At 44.2% G+C, this 17,957-nt stretch overlaps 1 pseudogene; it reads left to right on the top strand.

The window, feature by feature from the left end:
• Positions 1 to 86: 86 nt before the first annotated feature.
• On the top strand, positions 87 to 15,798 carry LOC138743571 (uncharacterized; annotated as a pseudogene).
• Positions 15,799 to 17,957: the final 2,159 nt, after the last annotated feature.

The following is a 17,957-nucleotide window of genomic DNA, read 5'->3' as shown; positions in this document are numbered from 1 at the left end:
ACCAATAGAATGTGATCTTGTGGGTTGCTATTTTCACACGGGTCCAACAGTGCGTCCAAAGGTGCGAGAACGAATCGAAAACGGTGATGAAGTGTTTTGAGAAGCTGTTGTTGGAGAATTTCATCTCCAGTCTGAATAGCGACATGGATCGGTTCCAACTTACCTACCCAGCAACAGGTCTATGCCGATGCCATATCTCTGGCTCGCCACAGAACAAGGAACAGCAGGACAGCAAAGAAACATACATCAGAATGCTCTTTATTGACTCGAGTTTGGCATTTAACACCATCAGAGTCTCTCAATGGATCCTTCTTGGTGGAGTTACCAGTCTAGTGCTGGCTCTGAGAGTCTTCATGAGCAAACAAAATTCAGCAACTTGTTCCATGTACAGGACAATGATGGAACAACTGGACAGCAGTGCAGGGTTTCCATGCACCGAAATAAAAAGTTAGCTCCCGGTGGGACCAGGACTTGAACATTGTTTGTCGGGGTTGTCGTTTACCACACGGAGGTTTTATTGCAGTTGTGCAGGGTGTGGGACGTTTTGGACAGTTTCGGTCCGTCCACTTAATCACACAATAAAACACTAATTCGCTGTCCACCGGTTAGGTTTGCTTCGATTCAGTTCCCTGGGACCAAAGTTCATTCCGACTTCCGTGTTCACTAGGAAATATTGAACATCCTGTGAGTTCCTTTAATTTTGATTGTGAGAGAAAAATAAACATCCAACAGCTTGAAGTTCTGTCATTTGCAATAGACCTCCCGAGAATTTGGAATGGTGGTGTGGGAAAAGTACGCGTATTTAGGGGACTCCGGGTGAAGCAGCATCCTGGATATAGATGAGTGGTCTGGCCAAGTCCTAAACCTTACTCTGAAAGGTTGTATATAGTTGCCTCACAGGAGTTCCCCGACCCGCTGAGTTCCCCCAGTAGCTCGGGTTGGCTTCATCATGTTCCCATTTATTTTGCCTGCAAACTGGAAGGTGGTTCCATCACAAGTCACTAGAGAGGTTAGGAGGGGTGACCTTGCTGAAAGCTGGGATTCTGAGGGGAGGTGGTGTGGGGGAATCTGCCAGTGAAGATGCCGAGATGTTTCTACCAAGGCTTGGGCACTGAAAGAAACAAGACACTGTTGGTTTAGAGCAATGTTTGTTATTGTGTTAAAATATTATATAAAAACCCTTCTGCTAAAGTTGTAACTGATGGGGACATTTCTTCAGCTTTTCCATTTACTAGACAAGGATTGTTTTTGCAATTGAACCGTTAGCACAATTAATAAGACAAGATACTAATATTAAGGAAATTGAAGTTAATAGTGAGGAATACAAGGTTAATTTATTTGCCAATGATGTTTTAGTTTATATAACAGATCCTATTATTTCTTTGCATTTTTTAACGTTCAAAATTGAGAGAATATGGGGAAATATCAGGGTATAAAATTGATTGGGATAAAAGTGAAAATTATGTCTTTAATTGATGGAAATTTCACTCAATGTAAACAATTTGTTCAATTTAGATGGTCAGATAATGAATTAAATATTTAGGGATCAAAATTGATAAAAATTTGAATAATTGATATAAATTGAATTATTTACAATTTTTAAATAAAATTAAGGATGATTTAAATAGATGGAATGATTTATCTACAACTTCAATGGGTAGAGTAAACTGTATTAAAATGAATAATTTTCCATGGAATCAATACCTTTTTCAGTCTATTCCTTGTAATATACCTCAAAAAATGTTAATGATTTGAATTTAATTATTAGGAAGTTTATATGGAAAGGTACGATGGCTAGAGTTTGTTTCCAAAAATTAACTTGGAAATTTGTATTAGGAGTTTGGAACTTCCACATTTCGAGAATTATTATAAAGCTGCTCAATTGAAGTTTATTAATGGAATGTTTGATTTCGAAAATCTTTAACTTGGGTTAAAATAGTAAATTAAGTAGAGTGGATAAAAAATATTTGCAGGAATTTATTTATAAATAAATTCAAAACTGCTATTAGGCACTAAGGGAGACACCCATTTTGAAAAATTTAATTGAATTATTGAACAAAGTAGATTATGAGATAAGTGGAAAAGGTTCAATCTCTCAGAAAATGCCTCTGTATCAAATTAGACTTTTTCCTTTTACTATGATTAATCAATTATTGAGGATGAGGCGTCAAATGGGAATTTAAAAAGTTATTGTTTTGAAACTGGTAAATTTACTACTTTTCAGTGAATGAAGGAGCCATTTAATGTCCCGAATAGTACTTTATTTTGTTGTTGTCAAGTTGAAGCATTCTTAAACTTCTGGGAAAACTCAAATAGCTTATCGTTGGAGATTTAATACAATGTTGTTAAAATATATGGAATTTATTGATTTTTTGAAAAAAACAAATTATTTTTTTTGAAAGAAAATTCTAATTCTGTTCAAAGTAAGTTTGTATTATGGGATGCTATGAAGGCCTATTTGAGAGGACAAATAATTAGTTATACTTCTAAAATGAAAAAGAATCAATTCAATCAGAGCTTTGAATTAGAGAAACGGATTGATGAGTTAGAAAATGAATTTCAGAAAGATGCTACAGAAGATCAGAAAATAGAATTATCTAGGTTGAAATGGGAATATAATACTTTGCAATCTTATCAATTTGAATGTGTGATTAATAGGACTAAACAATGATATTATGAATGGGGAGAGAAATCACATAAGGTATTGACGTGGCAATTAAAGAAAGGACATATATCGAGGACTATTAATGCTGTTAGAAGGAATTCTCTTATTATTTATAAACCTCATGAGATTAATGGTGAATTTTATTAATTTTATAAAAAGTTATATACAACTGAAGGAAAACAAGAAACTGGATCAACTGATCTTTTTTTTTATCACAGTTGAATATAGCGATATTAGAGGATGGAGATATACAGGAGTTAGAAGAACCAGTTACTGATTCGGAAATTAAAATGGCTATGCTGGAAATCCCAAACGGTAAATCACCTGGTGATGTTGGATTTTCGGTTGAATTTTATAAAATTTTTTTATGATGATTTATCTACAGTGTTTGGGGATGTATTACGTCAAGTTGGAGAATATTATGAATTACCTGAGTCTTGTTCTAGTGCTTTAATTTCAGTAATTCCTAAAAAAGATAGAGATCCTTTGAAAGTTTCTTCATATAGACCAATTTCACTGTTAAATGTAGATTATAAAATAATAGCTAAAATATTAGTGAATAGATTGGCTAAATTTTTACCAAAGTTGATTCATATGATCAAACAGGTTTTTCAAGAATAGATATGCTTCAGATAACATTTTGCGCGTCATTAGTTTGATTAATAGATTTTGACAATCTTTAGATCACCCGATGGTGATATCCTTAGATGCAGAAAAAGCATTTGATAGAGTTGAATGTAATTTTTGTTTAACGTTTTGGAGAAATTTAAGTTTGGTTCTTCTTTTATTGGTTGGATTAGGGCTCTATATAGTAAACCGGTAGCTAGAGTATTGACGAATGGTTTGATTTCAGAATCTTTTAAGTTAACTCGATCAATTCATCAAGGTTGTCCTTTATCACCAGCTTTGTTTGCGTTAGTGATTGAACCTTTAGCACAGTTGATGAGACAAAATACACAGATACAAGTTATCAAAGTTTTCGATGAGGAGTATAAAATTAATTTATTTGCTGATGATGTATTGGTGTATTTAATAAACCCAGCTCAGTCACTTTTGCACTTGAAGGAATGTTTAATACAATATGGACGTCTTTCTGGATATAAAGTTAATTGGGAAAAAAGTGAAATATTACCGGTAAGTGAAGGAAATTATTCAGTTTATAAGAATATTATTAATTTGAAGTGGACTGATCGAATTAAATATCTGGGTATAATTTTGAATGTTAATGATCAATCTTTATTAAAATTAAATTATGCTCCGTTAATTAAAAAAATTAAAACTGATTTGATTAAATGGAAAGATTTACCTATTAATTTAATGGGTAGGATAAATACAATTAAGATGAATATCTTTCCGCGCATACAATATATGTTTCAATCTATTCAGTATTTACTTGATAAAAATTTTTTTTTGAGATTTGAATAAAATGATTAGGGAGGTTTTATGGAGGGGTAAATTTTCAAGAGTAGCTTTGATTAAATTAACTTGGAAATATGTTTACCACATTTTCAAAATTATTATGAAGCAGCGCAACTTAAATTTATTACTTCATTGATGGATTTGGTACGGCCTCCTAGTTGGGCTAAAATTGAGATGGCAAGTATTTCTGAATTTGAAATACATCAATTTTTGTTTAGGTGGAATATAAATTTGTTACAACAATATAATGTGCCTATACTAAAACATTTAATGAAGTTATGACTAAGGAAAAATAAAATGACAGGCTCTAGGGGTAAATTATCGGCTTTGACTCCATTGTATAATAATCAACTTATTTCTTTTTCAATACATAATTGAAGTTTATTTGGAGATTTAAAGGTGTGAAAAATTTAGGAGATTGTTTTAAAGAGGGTAAGTTTTTATCTTTTAATCAGATGAGGGAAAATTTTGGTATTGATAAGAACTCTTTATTTCTTTATTATCAAATTCGATCTTTGGTAAAATGTATGTTTGGTAGAGATATGATTTTACCTAAAATGACTAAATTTGAGAGAAGGGTTATATTTCATCTTTGTATCTAATATTACAGGATGGTATGGATAAATGGGAAGTGGATTTTGGTTTTTTTTTTCTGAAGATGATGTCTTGGGTAAGCAGTTTTTGGGTAATATAAGTCATGGTCCCGCTGCTGAAGTTTGAGACTCTCCGAGAGGTGGCAAAATCTCTGAGCAAGAAGAAGAAGAACTTCTGGAGTCCAGCCAACGTCTCGGTCAGGGGAGGTGGAGAAGCTGCTACCGGCGCTCTGACAACCTACTACAAGTGTGCAGTCATTGCCTCGCTTCAGCAGTTGGGACCAGTCCAAGCATTGATAAGTATAGTTGGGAAGGGCTTGCATATTGTAGTGTGAAATCAGCTTTTGAATTTGTAATAAACATTTGTATAATCTGAACTGCTCTCGGTGTGTGTGTCTATTTTATTTTGGTAGTTCAAACACTGTGACCAATCTAAAACGAACAAAGTGAGAGGTACAAGTTTACCCAGGACAATTGGCGCAGCGAGCAGGGTTGGTCTCAAGATGATTTGCCGAAAGAAAGAGGTGAGCCCTGAGCAGTTCTTGATTCCTGGATGGACTTCCAAAGACGGTGGGTTTGGCATGTTGGCCAATACCCTGTCTTTGTTGGGACCACCCATTAGTTGGGATGAGGTTAGATTCATCAAGTGCACCTCTGGGAGAGCGGGTTGCCACTCTCCTTCGAGAAAGTAAATTTCCTGATAAAAAGGGGATGCTGACGGATGGTTTTTGGTTGCTGGCCACAGCCACTCCGTTCAGCGTGAAGCAGAATCAGTTCAAAGAGAAGTAGAATCTCAGCGCAAGAGAAAGCAATTAGAGGAGGAGCTAGAAGCCATGCGACAACGCTGTTCCATGATGAGCGAGATTGTTCACACCAGTCAGGACAGAGCCAAAGAATGGGAAGATAAGCATGTCCAAACGATCTGACGTAATATTAAACTCCGGCAGCAGCTCTGTGCAGATAAGGAAAGGCAAGGAGTAGAACCCGATCCATATCGTATTCGTGCCATGATAATGAATGGTGACAATCCTGATGTTATTGAGGATTGGGATGAGAATATCTGGAATGATGTCAATGGTAATAATGCAGATACTCCTCAGCATGTGTCTAACATACTACCCTCTCCACCTGCTGTTCACGCCCGCCCCATAAGGCAGCAGACTTCCCAAACAGACAGAAGGGGAGATGATGTAAGGGTAGAGATGGAAGGGATAGATACCCCGGTCTCTCAAGTGGACCCAGGGGAAAATACCCAAACCCCTGCTTATGCTCTATGGCCTACTCCCTCTACGGGATGGCCTCGACCTCCTCCCCTAGACTGGGTGGAGGGCCCTGTGGGCCAAAGTGGTAACAGGGGTCGGAAACCGTCAATGATACGTGACTTCTCTATAAAAGAGCTGGCTGCTATTGGAGATCGATTTAGGCAAAAGGCAGGAGAAACTCTGGCAGCCTGGCTCCTGCGTGTCTGGGAACAAGGAGGGGGTAATGTATTTTTAACCCCTGAGGAATTGTTGGGATTATAAACATTGTCTACTGATATCAGGGTCACTGCTGAGCTGCGGGGTAGAGAGAGAGAGATGGATTACTTACTTACTACTCTAGGGGATGCCCTGCTATGAGTATACCCATCACCATTTGTGATAGTACAGATCTATCACCAATGTACATAGTGTATATAGTTACTGTATCTAGACTGTGCTTACAGCGATTGGCTGAGAGCTAAGCCACACCTATTGTCTGGGCCTTAAAGGGTTGTGTCCCTAGCCAGGTCGGATCATTCCGGACTGGTCAGCCACCTGTGAAGAGCTCCGGTCTTTTGCTAATAAAAGCCTTGGTTTGGATCAACAAGTCTTTGGTTCTTTTGATGAGCTCTACAATTTTATTAGCAAAATAATTTTTTTTTGAAAGGGATGGAGCGTTTAACTCGGCCAGAAAAGCTTGATATCGACCCACAGTCAGATACAGCCTTCAAAGCCTTTAACTTCTGGCTGCTGAACTTTGAAAACTTCCTGAGATTCATTCAGGTAGAGGAGGATAACCAGCGTCTAACAGCATTGCTGTCTATGGTGTCCTTGAGAGTCTACAAGAACATCCAGGATGAGACCACTTACACCGCAGCCATAAAGGTACTGAAAGGACTGTATGATCAACCGGTGAACAGAGTTCATGCCCGGCTCGTGCTTGCGTCGAGGAAGCAACAGCCCGGCGAGTCCAGCAGGGCATATTTACAAGTATTAAAGGCATTGGAGCCAAACAGGAGTGTGGGTATCACCTACGGCTCCTAGAACGCTTCCACCAGCATTGTCTCCGCTCCATCCTCAACATTCATTGGAGCGCTTTCATCCCTAACGTCGAAGTACTCGAGATGGCAGAGGTCGACAGCATCGAGTCCACGCTGCTGAAGATCCAGCTGCGCTGGGTGGGTCACGTCTCCAGAATGGAGGACCATCGCCTTCCCAAGATCGTGTTATATGGTGAGCTCTCCACTGGCCACCGTGACAGAGGTACACCAAAGAAAAGGTACAAGGACTGCCTAAAGAAATCTCTTGGTGCCTGCCACATTGACCACCACCAGTGGGCTGATATCGCCTCAAACCGTGCGTCTTGGTGCCTCAGTTTGGCGGGCAGCAACCTCCTTTGAAGAAGACCGCAGAGCCCACCTCACTGACAAAAGGCAAAGGAGGAAAAACCCAACACCCAACCCCAACCAACCAATTTTCCCCTGCAACCGCTGCAACCGTGTCTACCTGTCCTGCATCGGACTTGTCAGCCACAAACGTGCCTGCAGCTGACATGGACATTTACCCCCTCCATAAATCTTCGTCCGCGAAGCCAAGCCAAAGAAAGAAAGAAAGGCATTGGGCAAGGACTGTAACTGTGTGGACAAAACTGCTGCCAAGATCACAAATGATCTCGTCCGGGATGCCTATGTGGCCGGGCTCAGATCGAATGAAGTGAGGCTGCGCTTGCTCGAACAAGGGGTAGAAAAACTAGAGGACGTTGCCCGGATTGCAATCACAATGGAGGATGCAGCCTTAAAGTCCACCGAGTTCGCTAGGGACTGGACCCCACGTTCTGATGTGAGTAGAGTGCCCTTCTACCCTACCACTGACGGCCTGTCGGCTGCTGCTACCCTGCCCCCTGCGAACCTAAAATGTTATTTCTGCGGGAGGGACAAACACAGCAAGTTCCAGTGCCCAGCAAGAAAAGCCAGGTGCCAGAAGTGCCTTAAAAAGGGCCACTTTGCTGCAGTCTGTAGTTCTAAAATGGCCGCCAGCAAACACAGTGCCTCGTGTGAAGCCCAACCGCCACTATCCCATTCAAACTCTTCTTCCCCAGAGCTCTCGTCCAATGAGAGCGAGGGCTCCACTGCACGGCAACGCTGACGTCTCGGAGACTCTGAACCCGGAAGGGGCAGCCCACCCTCGCAACCATGGTGTTGGCCCGCCTCTCGCCCCCGTGTGGAACACTCGACGCTACCGCCGCTGCTGCCGCCGCCACAGCCACGCCCGGGGCCGACGCTACAGCCACTGCTGCCGCCGCCACAGACACCCCCGGGGCCGCCGCTGCTGCCACCGCCACAGCCACCCCCGGGGCCGACGCAGGTGCTCACCCTAGCGTCCATCGCTGACATCCCACCTACCCACCGCCAATCGCAAGCAACTACAAACCCCACTACTTACCATTCACCTGCCAACACCGCCACAACAGCACTTCCGGGAGGTCCTCCAACCTGCTCCTCGAGCGTTGACTACGTCATCCCGTTGCGTGACGTCATCCCGTTGCGTGACGTCATCGCGCAAAACTCCCCTGTCAACTGCTTCAATAACATTAAACCAGCAATGCTCTCATCCCCTCACCAGTGCAATGGAACTGATTAAAGTGCATGGACACTACACCAATTGCTTATTTGACTCTGGGTCAACTGACAGTTTTATCCAGCCTGATCTGGCTCTCCGTTGGGGACTTGAAATTATCCCCACTACCCAGAGGATCTCATTAGCGACGAGGTCGCACTCGACTGGGATAAAGGGGTATTGCATCGCCACGCTGGAAGTACAGGGCGTGACGGTCACCCACTTCAAATTATTCGTCCTTCCCCAATTGTGCGCCCCAGTGTTGCTGGGATTAGACTTTCAGTGTCAGTTCCAAACGGTGTCCCTACACTTTGGGGGACCCCACGCCCCCCTCTCAGTCTGCCATCGCCCCACCCCCGAAGCACCCGAGCAACCCGCCCCCGTGCCCCGGGGCCAATCCTGCGGCCTTTCCACACTCCGGATTGCCCCGCCAGCAATCTTCGCAAACCTCACCCCAGCTGGAAGCCTGTGGCCACCAAAAGTTGGCAATATAGTTATGAAAACAGGCATTTCATTAGGAGTGAGGTGCGTAGATTGCTGGATGAGGGCATCATCGAACCCAGTTCAAGCCCCTGGAGAGCCCAGGTGGTGGTTGTCAAGAATGGGGAAAAACTACGGATGGTAGTCGACTATAGCCAGACCATTAACCACTTCACGCTCCTGGATGCGTACCCCCTGCCACGCATCACGGATGTGGTGAACCAGATCGGCCAATACCGCATTTTCTCCACTATTGACCTTCGTTCGGCCTACCACCAGCTCCCGATCCGCTGTGAGGACTGACCATTCACGGCCTTTGAAGCGAATGGGCGGCTATATCAATTTCTCAGGGTACCATTCGGGGTCATGAATGGTGTTGCGGTCTTCCAGCGGGAAATGGACAGGGTGGTGGACCAGAACGGGCTAACCGCTACCTTCCCGTATCTGGACAATATCACCATCTGCGGCCACGACGTGCAGGACCACGACACCAACCTAGACAAATTTCTTCAAACTGCCCGTCGGCTGAACCTGACTTACAATTTGGACAAGTGTGTCTTCCGGATCACACGACGGTTGTGTGGTGAACGGGATAGTCATGTCAGATCCTGACCGCATGCGTCCCCTAATGGACTTACCCCCCCCACATACCCAGAAAGCTCTCAAACGTTGGCTAGGCCTTTTCTCGTATTACGCCCAATGGGTTCCACACTACGCCGACAAGGCGCGTCCTCTTATCAAGACCACCTCTTTTCCACTCTCGACTGAAGCCACAGCGGCTTTCGATCGAATCAAATCCGACATCGTTGCTGCGACGCTGCACGCGATCGATGAGTCTGTCTCGTTTCAAGTCAAGAGCGATGCATCTGACTTCGCCCTGGCAGCCACCTTGAACCAGGCCGGTCGGCCTGTAGCTTTCTTCTCCAGAACCCTCCAGGGTCCGGAGAGTAGACACTCCTCGATCGAGAAGGAGGCCCAGGCCATAGTTGAAGCGGTGCGTCGTTGGAGACATTACCTCGCTGGGAGGCGCTTTACACTGTTGACTGATCAACGCGCGGTCTCCTTCATGTTCAGCAACACCCAGCGTGGTAAGATAAAAAACGACAAAATCGCCAGATGGAGAATCGAACTCTCCACCTTTAACTATGACATCCTGTACTGGCCTGGTAAGCTCAACGACCCGCCTGACGCGGTCTCCAGGGGGACATGCGCCAGCATACAGATGGACAGACTACGGAAACTCCATGAGGCGCTCTGTCATCCAGGGGTCACTAGGTTTGCTCACTTTGTCAAGGCGCACAACTTACCCTACACAGTCGAGGAGATCCGCTCCATGACCCGAGCCTGTTCGGTGTGCGCTGAATGCAAGCCCCACTTCTTCCGTCCGGATAACTCCCACGTTATCAAAGCCACCCGCCCCTTCGAGCGTTTAGCGTAGACTTTAAGGGGCCCCTACCGTCGACCAACCGTAATACGTACATCCTTACAGCCATCGACGAGTACTCCCGCTTCCCATTCGCTGTGGCCTGCCCAGACACCACTGACACCTCAGTGATACAGGCCCTTCACAGTATTTTCACCATCTTCGGGTACCCCAATTCCATCCACAGTGATAGGGGGTCCTCATTCATGAGTGCAGAGCTGCGACAGTACCTTCTGGAGTGTGGTATTGCTTCAAGCAGGACCACAAGCTATAACCCACGCGGTAACGACCAGGTCGAGAGGGAGAATGCCACCATATGGAGAGCGGTTACACTGGCTCTCCGGTCTAAAGGTCTCCCCACCTCTCACTGGCAGGAGGTTCTCACTAGTGCCTTACACTCCATCCGCTCCCTCCTATGTACTGCAACAAATGCCACCCCCCACGAAAGGATGTTCCTTTTCCCGAGGAAATCCGAATCAGGAACCACTGTACATGCATAGCTCACCGTCCCTGGCCCCGTCCTTTTGCGACGCCACTTCCGGCACTCAAAGAACAACCCCTTGGTCGACCGAGTGACTCTACTCCACGCGAACCCACATTACGCCTACGCTGAGTTCCCAGACGGGCGGGAGGACACTGTTTCGGTGCGGGACTTAGCTCAGGACGCGGTAGACCCAGCAAACCCCCCAACTCCTTATTCTCCAGGCCCCGTGCCGCAACAGAAGGACCAACAGCACCCCAATGACCCGGGCCACCCTGCCGACAACACGACTGGGGAATTGAGCGACGGAGCAGTCGCACCCGACGAGCCCGCTGGCGACACCACTCCAGCGACCCCAATCCCGGCACCACGGCGGTCACGCCGGATGGTCAGACCCCCTAACCGCTACAGTCCTTGACCTACCCCTTCCTTTCATTCTCTCCCTCGTTTTTGTTTTTTTTTCCCAGGGTCAATTCTCCAAGAAGGGGTGAATGTGATAGTACAGATCTATCACCAATGTACATAGTGTATATAGTTACTGTATCTAGACTGTGCTTACAGCGATTGGCTGAGAGCTAAGCCACACCTATTGTCTGGGCCTTAAAGGGTTGTGTCCCTAGCCAGGTCGGATCATTCCGGACTGGTCGGCCACCTGTGAAGAGCTCCGGTCTTTTGCTAATAAAAGCCTTGGTTTGGATCAACAAGTCTTTGGTTCTTTCGACGATCTCTACACCAGTAGATTGGGATTTACATTTGCAGAACAATTGGAGAACCCCAGAGGAGGGTATAGCAGTAATTCGTCAACAGGCCCTGGCCTCTGCCTTGTATGCAGGGCGTTTGAGGCTGTGGGTACACGGGGGGAGCCCTGATGAAGAGATACTCACGGCCGGAATGCATACCAGATTGGTTAGTTCTGCCCAACCCACTACACGGGGGCTGGTCCTGTCCGTAACTAGTCCGCTAATTGGGCACTCTGTGTCTGAGGCGGTGCACGCCTTATCTGGGCTTCGAGAATTAGAGTTGGGAGGTAAAATCCACTCACGTACAACCCAGGTTAAATCAGACAAGCAGGATGAAAGGAGAGGGGCTGCTGCTAATAACGGAGCGACAAGAAAGGACCTTTTTCTAACAAGGTTAGGCGTACCTAAAAGTGATATTGATGGGAAACCTACTGCAGTCCTTTATGCCCTTTATAAGAGGAAGGCAGGGGAACATCATCCCCAGCTGCTGAGTCCTCCTGGCCCACTTGTGCCGTCTGCTCTCCCTGCTGCTTCTATCGAGCAGGCTTTTCCTGCTCCAGTTACCCGTGATGAGGTACAACAAATGGTTAACAAGGCTCTTATGGATAATAGTGGCATGTGGGCCTGGAAGTCCCCGAACCCTACTAAAGCATGAAGGAGTGGGCAGGGCTCCCGTGTCTACACCATTGAGATACAGTGGATACACGGGGACCCACGGCCCTACATATCATTAACAATCCATTGGAGTGGGGGTAATGACTGCCAATATTTGGCCTTGGTCGATACCGGTGCGGAGCACTCGGTGATTCCGGGTAACCCCGACCTCTGGACTGGACCGACCTTTCGAATAGAGGGGTTGGGAGGGGCGGTCACCCTGGCAAAGGAAATAAAAGTCCATGCCATGGTGGGTGATAGCCCTTCCCCTATCTGGTTACATGCCCTCGTGGCTGCTACTGACGAGTGTATCCTGGGTATTAATATGTTGGCCGGTACGGGCCTTAATACTAGCCAAGGGGGATTTGCATTTGGAATTCGGACTATTACAAAAAAACTAGTAGTGGGTCAGGCTAAGTGGGATCCTGTGATGGTGCCACCCCCCATGAAACCAGTATGCATTCCACAATATCGTCTCCCTGGAGGGCAAGAAGAGATTAGTGCCACCATTGATGCTTTGCAAGAAGAAGGGGTAGTGAGGCCCGCAACGTCGCCATTTAATAGCCCTGTTTGGCCGGTCCAGAAGCCGGACGGCTCCTGGAGAATGACAGTTGATTATCGCTTTTTGAACAAACATGCCCCACCAATTGCTTCAGCAGTTCTGGACATTGTTACCCTTATTGAAAACATTGCTACTGGGAACTCAGGAACATGGTATGCTGTCTGATCTCGCTAACGCCTTCTTCAGTATTCTTATACCTGAGGACTCACAGGATCAGTTCGCCTTTACACTCGCCTCCCTCAGGGTTATGTACACTCTCCCACTATTTGCCACAGCCTAATTGCCCGTGACCTGGAGACAGTGCCAGTATCGCCTTCCCTCTCAATTCACCATTATATTGATGATGTAATGATCCAAGGAGCCACAGAAGAGATGGTACAGGAAGGTTTAGAGAGTGTCCAAGATACCCTGATGAAAAGATGGTGGGCCTAACCCCGCCAAGGTACAGGGCCCATCCCAGACAGTTATTTTCCTTGGAATTCAGTGGCATGCTGGAGAACAAGTGGTTTCTGATAAAGTTTGCAATAAAATCGCAGACTTGGCCACTCCTACTAACAAACAAGAGACCCAGCATTTCCTGGGGTTATTGGGATACTGGGGATGCCATATTCCACACTTGGCATTGCTTTTACGTCCTCTGTATAAGGTTACCCGAAAGAAAACAGACTTCGTATGGGGTGACAATCAGGAAAGGGCGTTCCAGTCCGCCAAGCAGGCTATTCTTTAGGCCTTGCCCATTGCTCCCCGCATTCCAGATACCCCCTATGAACTACAGGTCTCCGTTACTGATGATGTGGCCTGCTGGAGCCTCTGGCAGAAACGAGAGGGTCGCCGAGTCCCGCTGGGATTCTGGTCACGTACCATGCCTGAGGCTGCCACTCGTTATTCTGCTTTTGAACAACAGTTACTAGCCTGTTACTGAGCCCTGCTGGAGACTGAAAGAATGACAGGTGATGCAGATGTTCAATTGAGACCTGCACTTCCAATAATGAATTGGGTTCTGGCTAATGATGCTAATCTAAAGATCGGGCGGGCGCAGCAGTCTTCTATTGTTAAATGGAAGTGGTATATTCAGAGTCGTGCAACCAGAGAGCCTGAAGGGGTGGGCCGCATACACGAACAGGTGGCTGATCTTCCGTCTCATCATGAGGACGTTGAACCTGCCTTGCCCCATCCTTTACCCCCTTCACCAGTTCAGTGGGGTAAACCATATGATTTGCTCACTCTAGCAGAACAAGAGGATGCCAGGTTTACTGATGGTAGCAGCCGGTGGGTGCAAGGAAACCAAAAGTGGAAGGCAGTGGCTTACCATCCCAAGTCAGGAACTCACTTAACAGAGGAGGGGGATGGTGGCTCCAGTCAGTATGCTGAGTTGAAGGCAGTCACTTTACCACTAGATCCCCATGATCACCCTCTTCGCCTGTTTACTGATTCCTGGGCTGTGGCTAATGGACTTGTAGTATGGATGCCTGATTGGCAAAAGAATGACTGGATGATACATGACCGCCCAGTGTGGGGCAAAGAGCTGTGGCAGCTGTTGTGGGATGCTTCCCACCACCGTGAGATAACTGTGTATCACGTTGATGTCCATACTAATGTGGCGACTAACATGGCACAACATAATGCAGTTGCAGATCAGCTTGCCACCATCAGCCGTGCTGATAGCGTCCCCCTGGCTCGATGGGCACATGAACAGAGTGGTCATTTGGGGGAGAAGGGATCAGCTATGTGGGCCCGAACACATGCTTTACCCGTCCAACAGGATGATGTCCACATGGTCGTGCGTACATGCCCAGAATGTCAACTTGTGAAGTCCCGTGTCGTTCCTCCTGGTCCTCATGGCCGAATAAAATGGGTGCTCGCCCAGCTGCGGTTTGGCAAATTGATTACATTGGCCCCATGTCAGACTGTATGGGTAAACGTTACGTCCTAGTAATGGTTGACACCTTTTCGGGCCTGGTTTTTGCCTTTCCCACCAAGACGGCTGACCAAGCCTGTACTATCCAAGGACTAAATCATTTAATTTCTCGTTATGATGTTCCAGAGGAGATTCAGTCTGATAATGGCTCGCACTTCTCCGGGAAGGCAATCTGTGATTGGGCAAATGACAACGGTATCTTATGGGTTCATCATATTACTTATTACCCACAGGCTGCTGGGTTAGTTGAACGAATGAATGGCTTACTGAAGGAACAAATTCGTTTATTAACACCACTGGAAACCCTGAAGGGGTGGTGTCATGTGCTGCAGCAGGCAGTCGACAATTTAAATCATCGCCCTTTAAAAGGAAGTACACCTTTCCACCGACTTCTTCACGCTTCTGAACTACAGCCTATTCCAGAGGAAAAACAATCATTGCCCCCCACTCCTGAACTAGAGAATGCTGGACAAAAGGTATGGGTGGCACCACCAGGTAGTGGCCCTCCTGTAAAAGGAGAAATAGTGACACCTGCCCAGGGTAACACTCGGTGGGTAGCTATTGAGGGACAGGATGATTTAGTCTGTTTAAACACTGAACGCTTACGGTATCGTGAATGACATGTGTCAGGCTTCTTTGTTCCAGGTTCTCCATTTTACACTCCTGGTGATCTGGCTTAACAGCTGCTTTGATGCCAGCAATTGGATTTGTAATGTCGAGGACGTTCCGAGGGAGTTCCCCGTGGGAAACACGGTCCGATGCATTACACCAAGGAAGTCCTCGGTCACCCGCCTCAAGTGCAGCTTATATAAATATGTTATTGTTCAGCATGTTTCAAAATCTGTTCATGAGCTCCAGTATCTGGGTATTGTGGCCAACAAGGATAATTTGAGCCTTGGTTGGAATCCTTTTTCATGGTTAGCTGGTACATTCGGGGGGTTAGGCCACACTATTCTCCGTTGGTTGCTCGCTTTATTGCTTGTTTTTGTGATTATTATAGCTTTGATTTCTCTTTTATGCTCTTTTTGTACTCAAATAGTTGTCAAGTCTCGTGTCTGACAGCCTGTGACGAAGGGGTGGAATGTAATGGAAGATTCTAACCTGTTTTTTTTTAATTTCCAGCTCTTGCTTCTGCAGAGCTGAGAACCTATTTTTTAAAACTTGCAGCTTTGGGTTCTGCAAGGCTGAGAACATGCTTGTGTTTTAGAATCAGCAGACATAAGCAAAATTCCACCAAGGGGCCAGAGCTGCAGTTATTTGACAAAAGGACATCTGTGTACCGAGAACATTTAATCTTCCTGCTTGTTTTGGTCACAGACTGTCAGAGGCCTAGCCTTGATGCAAAATAAACCATTGTATTCAAAGTGATAAGCTGAAAATTATGTTATTCCTTAGAAGCCTAGCATGCTTGCTTATCTTTCTTGCTGTGCTGGGAATAGGTGCTTGGGTAAGCAGTTTTTGGGTAATATAAGTCATGGTCCCGCTGCTGAAGTTTGAGACTCTCCGAGAGGTGGTGACATCTCTCAGCAAGAAGAAGAACTTCTGGAGTCCAGCCAACGTCCTGGTCAGGGGAGGTGGAGAAGCTGCTACCGGCGCTCTGACAACCTACTACAAGTGTGCAGTCGTTGCCTCCTCGCTTCGGCAGTTGGGACCAGTCCAAGCATTGATAAGTATAGTTGGGAAGGGCTTGCATATTGTAGTGTGAAATCAGCTTTTGAATTTGTAATAAACATTTGTATAATCTGAACTGCTCTCGGTGTGTGTGTCTATTTTCTTTCAGTAGCTCAAACACTGTGACCAATCTAAAATGAACAAAGTGAGAGGTACAAGTTTACCCAAGACAGATGATTGGTTAGATATCTGTTATGATAGTGTAACTAGATTGATAAATGCACGTTATGCAATGATTAATTACAATTTTTTACATCAATTATATTTGACACCTGAAAAATTAAAAAAATATGGTTTTAATGAATCAGATTTGTGTTTTAGATGTGGTGATACGGTTGGAACATTTTTTTCATGCTGTTTGGTTATGTATACATATATAATCCTTTTGGAAGAAAATTCAATCGTTTTTAGAATACCAGTATAAGATTAAAATACTTTTAGATCCAATAGTATTTTTACTCTGAAAGGTTTGGGATTAGATAAATTCCAGCTTGCTTTTGTATATTTAGCTTTATCCATAGCAAAAAAATGTATTGCTAGTATGTGGAAAGATATAAATATGATTTATATTAATAGATGGCATAATGAGATGAAATATTGTTTAATAATGGAAAAAATTATGTATGTTTCACATGATAATTATAATTTTGTTATTAATAAGTGGCTGTTATACTCAGAATATTTACATTTCAATTTATATTGACTAGATTTTAATATGTATATTTAACTTTTTCTTTAATATTCTTTCCTTTTTTCTTTTATGGCTCTCCTTTAGAGAGTTGGCTGAATGGGGGGGGGGGGGTGAGTGGGGTTCTTTTCTTTTCTTTTTTTCTTTTTTTATATATAAAAAAAAATTCATGTTCATGTTTAATTGCTGCATATGTCATATATTATTTGTTTTTTTGAACGAATAAATAAAGTTTAAAAAAAGTTAAAGCATTCTTGACTGATACATTAGGTCAAATTTTGAGATTACCTAGACAGAATGAATTATAATTATTGATTACTAAGGGTAATATGAACAAATTTATTTCAGAAATGTACAAATTACTTCAAAGAAAAGTTCCTAAATGAGGTATTCATAAATCAAGATTAAGATGGAAGTTGATTTAGATAGACAGATAGATGAGAATGATTGGATGTAGTTATGTGAAGATAATATGATGAAAGTTATTAATGCAAGGTATAGATTGGTTCAATATAATATTTTACATCAATTATATTTAACTCTCCAAAAATGTAAATAAAAAAATTCAACATCATTGGATTTATGTTTTAGATGTGGTCAAGAAGTAAGCTATTTTTTTTCCCATTCTACTTGGCTGTGTCACAAAATAAAACCTTTATGGATAGAGGTGAAAGTATTTTTGGAAACAATATTAAAATTAAAACTCTGCTTAATCCGACCATATTTTTGTTGGATAATGTTAAAAATGATTAGTCTTAAATTAAGTTAACTGTAACAAATTTAACTTTAGCTATTTCTAGAAAATG

Source organism: Narcine bancroftii, chromosome 9 (assembly GCF_036971445.1).
Source record: "Narcine bancroftii isolate sNarBan1 chromosome 9, sNarBan1.hap1, whole genome shotgun sequence".
Classification (NCBI taxonomy): Eukaryota; Metazoa; Chordata; class Chondrichthyes; order Torpediniformes; family Narcinidae; genus Narcine; species Narcine bancroftii.
The sequence above is the reverse complement of the archived record's forward strand: the minus strand, read 5'-3'. Positions and strand labels throughout refer to the sequence as shown.